Here is a 9577-nt window from a genome sequence, read left to right as displayed (position 1 = left end):
ACTGGTCTACTTTCTATCTCTATGTATTTACCTTTCTGGATATTTCATATAAATGAAATCATACAGCATGTGACATTTTGTGCCTGGCTTTTCACTTAATATAATGTTTTCAAGGTTTATCCATGTCATAATATATATCAGTACTTCATTCCTTTTTATGGCTGAATAATATTCCATTATATGGATATACCACATTATGTTTATCCATTCATCCATCAATGGACATTTGGGCTGTTTCGACCTTTTGGCTATGGTGAATAGTGCTGCTATAAATATCTGTGTACAAGTTTTTGTTTGAATACCTATTTTCAATTCTTTGGGGAATATACCTAGGAGTGTTTTTAGAGAATTGGAACTGGTTGCTCAGTGAAGGCATGTTAATTTTTCTCTCTAAATGTGTGTGCAGCATCTTAGATGTGACAGAATACATGAAAGCAGAACCGTATGGTAGGTTTTCCCATCCCCACAGGTAAGTGTGTGAGCTCTGATGGGCTGCCATATTGGTCCTAAGGAGTTGGTTCTCTAATTTAGTCTTACTCAAAATGCAGGCTGGGAGCCAGGTGCCAGCATGTGAACGATGTAGCACCAGTCAGGGACTGGCATTTTGAGCAGTGTTGCTTAGCATTGGTAATGTGCTAAGCACTGATGAGAATCTGGGAAACTTTTGTGATTAGACTAATGGAGGTCCAGGAACCTTTGAATGAGGGTTAGGGAAAGACAGGTCTTTAGGTCTTTAGGGATCTATTAGGTTTCTATTAACCTTGTATGGCATCCTTAGGCCATATCTGGAGACGGGGAAGGACGAGAGGAGTTTGCACTGCCTTCTATCCTGGCAGACCTCCTCTCCACGCCATTTATGACTCAGGGCTGGCTCAGTGGATGGATGGTTACCCAGGCAACAATGTTGTATGGCTCTCATCTCATCCAAGTTGCTCTGTGTGTGACAACTTGGTCAGGAGCATGGGGCTTTGCCATGTTCATCTGAAACAGCTGGGTCTCTCACCTGGGATTTGCTTCCAGTTTCATCACAGAAAGCTGATCCCAGAGTTATGCATGTGGCCCAAATGCACCTCTACTTCTGTTTCCTGCAAGAAGAAAATCATAAAAAATTGATTACAAATGGAGGAGAAAACTCCCTCGGTGAAATGGATAGAAATTCATTTACCTATTATGTTTTGAACGTCATATATTTAAGTCCACAGGAGCCCTTGGAAGAATATTACAAATATATTGCAGCCAGAAAAAAAAAAAAATAACCTACCTGAGAAATAGTTCTTCCTCTTAATGGGATGTGGAGGTTAACCTTATTTGGGCCTCAGACATCAGCCAAGTGCTCAAAAACTTGAGGTAGAAAGCGAGGCAGGTTTTAAATCAAAGTCTGGCTGAGTCAGAGTGATGTTTCAGGTTAGTTTAGCCTAACATATATGTTTCGACCAAAGTTGGGTAGCCTTTAACATTTCTCCTTAACTGAAGAGTGCTTTAATTAGGGAAAGCAAAGTAAGCAGCTTGTGTGAATCTGTTCAGCTGTTACGTTTTCTATGCCAAGGCCCAATTTGGGGCACTTTTTAGTAAGCTTTCAGTACCATTCTGGAGTCTGAATTTGGGGTAGTCAACAAGTGTTTACCTGACCTCAGGCCCTTTTCCTTAGGCAAGCATTAGCCTCAGCTTTTTAGCAGTGGAATTTTCAGGTCAATAACTTTTTCCCCTTAAGGCAACCGAAAACTTGAGAAAATTCAAATCATCCTTCCTGAAGCTCTGGCTCCGTGAGGTTCCTTTAGAACGCCTCTGGCTCTTTCAGATCCATTTTCTTCTTCTATGTGGCAAATAGGTTTCAAATCCCATCCACGGTGGTCCTGGAGTGTGAGACTGGGAAAGATTCTAAGGCCACTTCAGGGCCCAGCAACAAACAACGCCATGTGCCTGCCTCAGACACGGGCCTTTTCTGTCTGACTTGAGTCCACAGAGGTTTCCCTCTGCTGGGGAGGTGATTCCCTTGGCCTGAGATCCCATCCTGCAACCCACCTGCCCAGGCCTGCCTGGTTTCTCAGCAGTGGGATGAAGTCGAATGGGTTTGGGTATAAACCAATCTAATTCAAACCCCAGTTTCGATACCTGTTAGCTCTGTGACTCTGGTGAGAGAATTAATTGAAATGAGGTAAGTAAAGTACCCAGGACAGGTGTTCTGTGAATGATGCCCTTCTTTTGAGACTCAACTTGTTCTTGTTTTGGGAAGCTACTTCTGGCTCTCTTCTCTCTCATGGCCTCTCGTGTAGCTTTCTCCTCTGGTCTTTTCCCATTTTACTGTGATTGGTGTTCTCCTCACCTCTCTCCCTCACTGGACCAAGCCATTTGTAGTGTTTACATTAGTTGTTCAAGAAATGTTGCTTGCTGATTAAGGGATTCTAAACTACTGGTCCTTACCCATCTGTGAGGGAAAGGATGAGTCCATAAGACTCCTTCAGCACCGTCAAGGGCAAGGGAAGCCCTAGCACCATCTCCTCTTCCCAAACAGAAATGAGCCAACAACACAGAATGTGAAGACAGTCTTAGTTGTTTCCAGACCATCAAACTATAAAAGAGCTCTTCCGAACTGCTTCCGAACTCTTCCGAGCACACAAACGCATCCAGTGGCCAGCTTTGTGGGGACTCACAGAGCCTGGCTGCTCACTGAGTCACTGGGATGATAGGATTTGGGATGCTGCTGGAATCAGAATCCTGAGCTGGGCAGAGGGTGACGCTTCTATCCAGCTGCTCTTCAGCAATGCAAAGCCTCCACTAAACACTTAACCCTCCTAAATTAGACCTCAGGGGCTTAAGCTTGGCGTTGGGTGAGCTTATAAATAAGGCAAGCCACGAAATGTGCTCCATGCCAGCCTTCAGTGTGGGGAATTGAGTAGGGACTTTTATGATATATTTTATGTAGGGTCAACACTGTTCACCCCCATTGTCCCTCCCTGTTCTACCTTAGCAGGGAAGGGGTCTTTAGTATAAAATACAAATTATTCTATGGGAAGTGATTGGTTTTAGCTGGAAAGAGGCTGGCTTATGCAGTGGGTGCCCTCTCTGAAGAATTTTAAAACACAGGCAAATAGGACCTCAGTCACGGATTTGTGGGAAGCCCTGAGAGATGACATTTACTAGCTGCAGCTCAGGGCCAATGTCAGGATGAAGCCAGGACCCTGGGGAAATGAAAGTGGATGGTGGGAGGGTAGGTGACCAAGGAGAAGGGCCTTCCAGGTGCCCACATAATAAGCCAGCCCTTGCTGAAAAGTGGCCCCCAGGGCAAGTAAATAAGTATCTATGCAGGCCCTTAGGAGCCCCATGTGTTTCAGATAAGCCACAAGGAAGATTGGGTTCTTCTGGGGGTAAACTAAGAGGGTCCATCTTCCTAGAATTCAAGGGGTTCAGTGGTGGCATTCCACGGGGTAATGTCTAGTTTCAAAACAAAACAACAAAAAGCAAAACCCCTGATATCTTATGTGCCTGAAAAATTCTCCCTTTCTCTTACCCACGCCATAACAATAGCTTTCACTATAAGCCACATGCTTCACTGGGTTTTAACTCATTTAATTCTGCAAGTATTATCATTGCACCATTTTACAGCTGAGGAAACTGAGGCAGGGAGGGATGAAGTAACTTAACCAAGGTCGTATGAACTCATGGGGGCAGATCTAGGATGACGACCATCTGAGACAGGCCTGTACCTAACCCCTAGACCTCTCCTCAGCCCTCAAGACCCTCTAGGAGCTTCCTTTAGTCCTGACCAGACTCATCCCCCACCTGGGTCCTCCTCTGTAATCTCACACCTGTGCACGGGGTGCTCCAAAGGTGGCTCTCCTGTTACTTGGTGGATCTAGGATTCATTTTCAGACTAAACTAGGACATTAGGATATTTAGGAGGATATTTATGCTGCTTAGATATTTAGGAGCATGAACATCGCCTCATAATCATTTTTGAATTCTTGGTGTCAGGTTTGGTAATAGACACAAAGCTAGTCCTGGTAAATGTTTGACAGATGGAATGAATGAACAAGTGTATAAACTTAGGGATATGGGACAACACTGGGCCAGATGGAGCAGGATGGGACCTGGTAATAACAGTCATTAATATTTATTGAGCACTTGCTATGTTCTGGAAAGTGTGCTGAGCACTTTTCATACATCATCCATTTAATCATCAACGCACCCTCTGAGGTAGGTTCTGCCCATTGTGCATTTGAGGAAAGTAAATCTCAGACAGATTGAGTTCCTGGAGTTCACACGGCTAGTAATCTGCAGAAGTAGGATCCCAACTCAGATCTGTCTGATGCCAAAATCATCGATTTCAAGCTTCACAATCTTCTCCTGCTGTTCAAATCCCTGCCATGCTAGTCTAACCTTGCGTACCTGTTAAGGAACAGAGCAGAGGCTTTTCCAGCTCTGTTTTTATAGTCCCAGCACCTTTGCTAGGATCTCCCAAAAACAATGCTGCATGCGGTCATCTCAAGAAAGCTCTATTTTTCTTATTGGTGTTACATAATCATCTCATTGTTACTACTGCTGGCTACTTCATGCTGAACCCTTGCTCTAAGTACTTTCAGTCTTTAAATGCACTTCATCCTGACAACAACTACATGAAGAAGGTACTTTAGTAAACTCCTTTTACAAGTGAGGGAATTGAGACTCAGAGAGGCAAATTAAAACTTGCCCAAAGTTCCACCATTAGCGAGAGACAGGTTGGTATTTAGTCCCAAGCAGTCTGATTCCAGAGCCTACGTTCTGGGCACTCCACATCCCAGCCCGAGGCTGCTGAGTCTTTACTTAGCAGGGGGTCTTCAAAAGCCAGGGCTCTGGGCTTGATCTCTTATCGTGGTCGGCTGCATTTTAATCCTGGCCAGATGTCCTGCAGACGTCTCACAGATCTAGGCCCTTGGTTACCAAGGAGACCAGGTGAGGATGGATCAGTGCCAGTCTCCCAGCACCATGGGGAGAACTGTGCTGCAGATAAAAGCTCAGAACTAGGTTCTTCACGTCATTAAAATACCCATTAAAAAGTACGTTGGTCAGTGAATCTGGCTTACTTGTTTCTCCACTGTCTGTACACTCACAGAATGTTGGCTTTCATATCCATGATTTGTCAAAAGGGTCAAATTCCACACTGTCCATTTCATCAGAAGGGTAAATACTGTGTGTTTAGATATTTGCTGTCTTTAGACTGAGAGAGTTTTTCAGTGAAAGCTTTGGAGGTTTTTGGACAGAGGCTAGTGTCACAGGGGGCTTTAGGGCTCAAAGTCCAGCCCTGACGTTTTACAGATAAGGCAGGCCTGGTTGGTGGGTTCTGCCTCCGCGCAGCTAGTGAACGGCAGACCCAGGACTGGACCTCCCACTTGCCACTAATAGGCCAATTGTGACTGAAATTATGCTCGCTCAAAACTCTTCAGGAATTTGTTTTGGTTTCATTGGCAAGATCTGAGAATTGAAAATGGCTGTTTCCCCATTGGAGAAGGAAGAAGGCTGTGCTATCAGGGCATTCACATCTGTATAGTCAAAGTGAAGTGAAGAATTGGTCGACTTCCTGGCCAATTTGATCATCAAGGTGGTGAACAGGAAGTTATTTCCGTAAATATCCAGGTCCTATATTTGGATTAACTACACACTGTGTGCCAATTCTGTGTAACTCCATGTATTTCACTATGTTTCTGTAGATAGAATCACACTGAAGTTTGTTTCTTTATCCTTTATTCTTTCTTAATAGGAAAATTGTTACACCATTTAATATCTCTTTATTTATTTATTTTGCATTTAATAGCTCTTATGTACCAATTATCTTTCACAAATCTTTGCACACAAGTCTGTCACTTTAAAAACAAATTTGTACACACCATTGTAAAGCAATTGTACCCCAATAAAGATGTTAAAAAAAAAAAAAACACAAATTTGTAGTATGGGTTGTCCATTTGGATTAATGAAAATGGAACTGGATAGTAATGGTGGTTGTGCAACATCATGAATATACTTAATGCCACTTTAAAATGGCTAAAATGGTAAATTATGTATATTTTTCCATAATAAAAAAATAAATCTATAAAGAAATCTAATTATTGGGAATAAGAAAAAAATTAGATCTGTTGAAAATAATATATTTCATTGATTTATTCAATAATAAATAAATATACATATGTATTAGCTATGAGTCAGGTGCGTATTTGAAGGATATTTTGAATTTCTTGCTAACTGTGAGGTGATATGAACATGTAAGATACATGTTTAACTGTGTCTGTGTTTGTGTTTGTGGTGTGACTGCTGGATATAGTCCAGTCACTCTTTCTTTTCTAACATCTTTATTGGAGTATAATTGCTTTACAATGTTGTGTTAGTTTCTGCTGTATAACAAAGTGAATCAGCTATACGTATATATATATATCCCCATATCCCCTCGCTCTTGCATCTCCCTCTCACCCTCCTTATCCCACCCGTCTAGGTGGTCGCAGAGCACCGAGCTGACCTCCCTGTGCTATGCAGCTGCTTCCCACTAGGTATTTTACATTTGGTAGTGTATATATGTCCATGCTACTCTCTCACTTCATCCCAGCTTACCCTTCCCCCTCCCTGTGTCCTCAAGTCCATTCTATACGTCTGTGTCTTTATTCCTGTCCTGCCCCTAGGTTTACCAGAACCTTTTTTTTTTTTGATTTTATATATATATATATATTTATAAATATAATTTATATATATACACATATATATATATGTTAGCATACGGTATCTGTTTTCCTCTTTCTGACTTACTTCACTCTGTATGACAGATTCTAGGTCCATCCACCTCACTACAAATAACTGAATTTCGTTTCTTTTTATGGCTGAGTAATATTCCATGTACATATGTACCACATCTTCTTTATCCATTCATCTGTCGATGGACACTTAGGTTGCTTCTGTGTCCTGGCTATTGTAAATAGAACTGCAATGAACGTTGTGGTACATGATTCTTTTTGAATTATGGTTTTCTCAGGGTATATGCCCTGGGATTGCTGGGTCATATGGTAGTTCTATTTTTAGTTTTTTAGGGAACTTCCATACTGTTCACCATAGTGGCTGTATCAACTTACATTCCCACCAACAGTGCAAGAGGGTTCCCTTTTCTCCACACCCTCTCCAGCATTTATTGTTTGTAGATTTTTTGATGATGGCCATTCTGACTGGTGTGAGTTGATACTTCATTGTAGTTTTGATTTGCATTTCTCTAATGATTAGTGATGTTGAGAATCCTTACATGTGTTTGCTGGCAATCTGCATATCTTCTTTGGAGAAACGTCTATTTAGGTCTTCTGCCCATTTTTGGATTGGGTTGTTTGTTTTTTGATATTGAGCTGCATGAGCTGCTTGTATATTTTGGAGATTAATCCTTTGTCAGTTGCTTCGTTTGCAAATAATTTCTCCCATTCTGAGGGTTGTCTTTTGGTCTTGTTTATGGCTTCCTTTGCTGTGCAAAAACTTTGCACAGTTTCATTAGGTCCCATTTATTTATTTTTGTTTTTATTTCCATTTGTCTAAAAGGTGGGTCAAAAAGGATCTTGCTGTGATTTATGTCATGGAATATTCTGCCTATGTTTTCCTCTAAGAGTTTGACAGTGTCTGGCCATAACATTTAGGTCTTTAATCCATTTTGAGTTTATTTTTGTGTATGGTGTTAGGGAGTATTCTAATTTCATTCTTTTACAGGTAGCTGTCCAGTTTCCCAGTACCACTTATTGAAGAGGCTGTCTTTTCTCCATTGTATATTCTTGCCTCCTTTATCAAAGATAAGGTGACCATATGTGCATGAGTTTATCTCTGGGTTTTCTAACCTGTTCCATTGATCTATCTTTCTGTTTTTGTGCCAGTACCATACTGTCTTGATTACTGTAGCTTTGTAGTATAGTCTGAAGTCTTGGCTATTCAGGGTCTTTTGTGTTTCCATACAAATTGTGAAATTTTTTGTTCTAGTTCTGTGAAAAATGCCAGTGGTAGTTTGATAGGGATTGCATTGAGTCTGTAGATTGCTTTGGGTAGTAAAGTCATTTTCACAATGTTGATTCTTCCAATCCAAGAACATGGTATACCTCTCCATTTATTTGTATCATCTTTAATTTCTTTCATCAGTGTCTTATAATTTTCTGCATACAGATCTTTTGTCTCCTTAGGTAGGTTTATTCCTAGATATTTTATTCTTTTTGTTGCAAAGGTTAATGGGAGTGTTTTCTTAATTTCTCTTTTAGATTTTTCATCATTAGTGTATGGGAATGCAAGAGATATCTATGCATTAATTTTGTTTTCTGCTAATTTACCAAATTCATTGATTAGCTCTAGTAGTTTTCTGGTAGCATCTTTAGGATTCTCTATGTATAGTATCATGTCATCTGCAAACAGTGACAGCTTTACTTCTCCGATTTCGAATCCTTTTATTTCTTTTTCTTATTTGATTGCTGTGGCTAAAACTTCCAAAACTATGTTGAATAAGAGTGGTGAGAGTGGGCAAGCTTGTCTTGTTCCTGATCTTAGTGGAAATGGTTTCAGTTTTTCACCATTGAGGACGATGTTGGCTGTGGGTTTGTTGCAAATGGCCTTTATTATGTTCGGGAAAGTTCCCTCTATGCCTACTTTCTGGAGGGTTTTTATCCTAAATGGGTGTTGAATTTTGTCAAAAGCTTTCTCTGCATCTATTGAGATGATCATATGGTTTTTCTCCTTCAATTTGTTAATATGGTGTATCATGTTGATTGATATGCGTATATTGAAGAATCCTTGCGTTCCTGGGATAAACCCCACTTCATCATGGTGTATGATCCTTTTAATGTGCTGTTGGATTCTGTTTGCTAGTATTGTGTTGAGGATTTTTGCATCTATGTACCTCAGTGATATTGGCATGTAGTTTTCTTTCCTTGTGATATCTTTGTCTGGTTTTGGTAACAGGGTGATGGTGGCCTCATAGAATGAGTTTGGAAGCATTCCTCCCTCTGCTATATTTTGGAAGAGTTTGAGAAGGATAGGTGTTAGCTCTTCTCTAAATGTTTAATAGAATCCGCCTGTGAAGCCATCTGGTCCTGGGCTTTTGTTTGTTGGAAGATTTTTAATCACAGTTTCACTTTCAGTGCTTGTGATTGGTCTGTATATATTTTCTATTTCTTCCTGGTTCAGTCTCGGAAGGTTGTGCTTTTCTCAGAATTTGTCCATTTCTTCCAGGTTGTCCAATTTATTGGCATATAGTTGGTTGTAATAATCTCTCATGATCCTTTGTATTTCTGCAGTGTCAGTTGTTACTTTTCATTTCTAATTCTATTAATTTGAGTTTTCTCCCTTTTTTTCTTCATGAGTCTGGCTAAAGGTTTATCACTTTTGTTTATCTTCTCAAAGGACCAGCTTTTAGTTTTATTGATCTTTGCTATTGTTTTCTTCATTTCTTTTTCATTTATTTCTGATCTGATCTTAATGGTTTCTTTCCTTCTGCTTCCTTTGGGGTGTTTTTGTTCTTCCTCTAATTGCTTTAGGTGTAAGGTTAGGTTATTTGAGATGTTTCTTGTTTCTTAAAGTAGGATTCTATTGCTATAAACTTTCCTCT

General features: G+C 40.5%; 1 long non-coding RNA gene across 1 annotated transcript in view; it reads right to left on the bottom strand.

Moving 5' to 3' along the window:
* Positions 1–256: 256 nt before the first annotated feature.
* The window catches only part of LOC113633346 (uncharacterized), a 37224-nt gene continuing 27903 nt past the window's right edge, over positions 257–9577 (bottom strand). Inside the window, exon 4 of the long non-coding RNA XR_003438152.1 lies at positions 257–1085. This is a non-coding gene — a long non-coding RNA (uncharacterized LOC113633346). The remainder of the gene's footprint in view (positions 1086–9577) is intronic.

Source organism: Aethalodelphis obliquidens, unplaced genomic scaffold, assembly GCF_003676395.1.
Source record: "Aethalodelphis obliquidens isolate GAN/ISIS:26980383/991018 unplaced genomic scaffold, ASM367639v1 scaffold39, whole genome shotgun sequence".
Classification (NCBI taxonomy): domain Eukaryota; kingdom Metazoa; phylum Chordata; class Mammalia; order Artiodactyla; family Delphinidae; genus Aethalodelphis; species Aethalodelphis obliquidens.
Note: the sequence above shows the minus strand (reverse complement) of the source record. Positions and strands in the feature narration are given on the sequence as shown.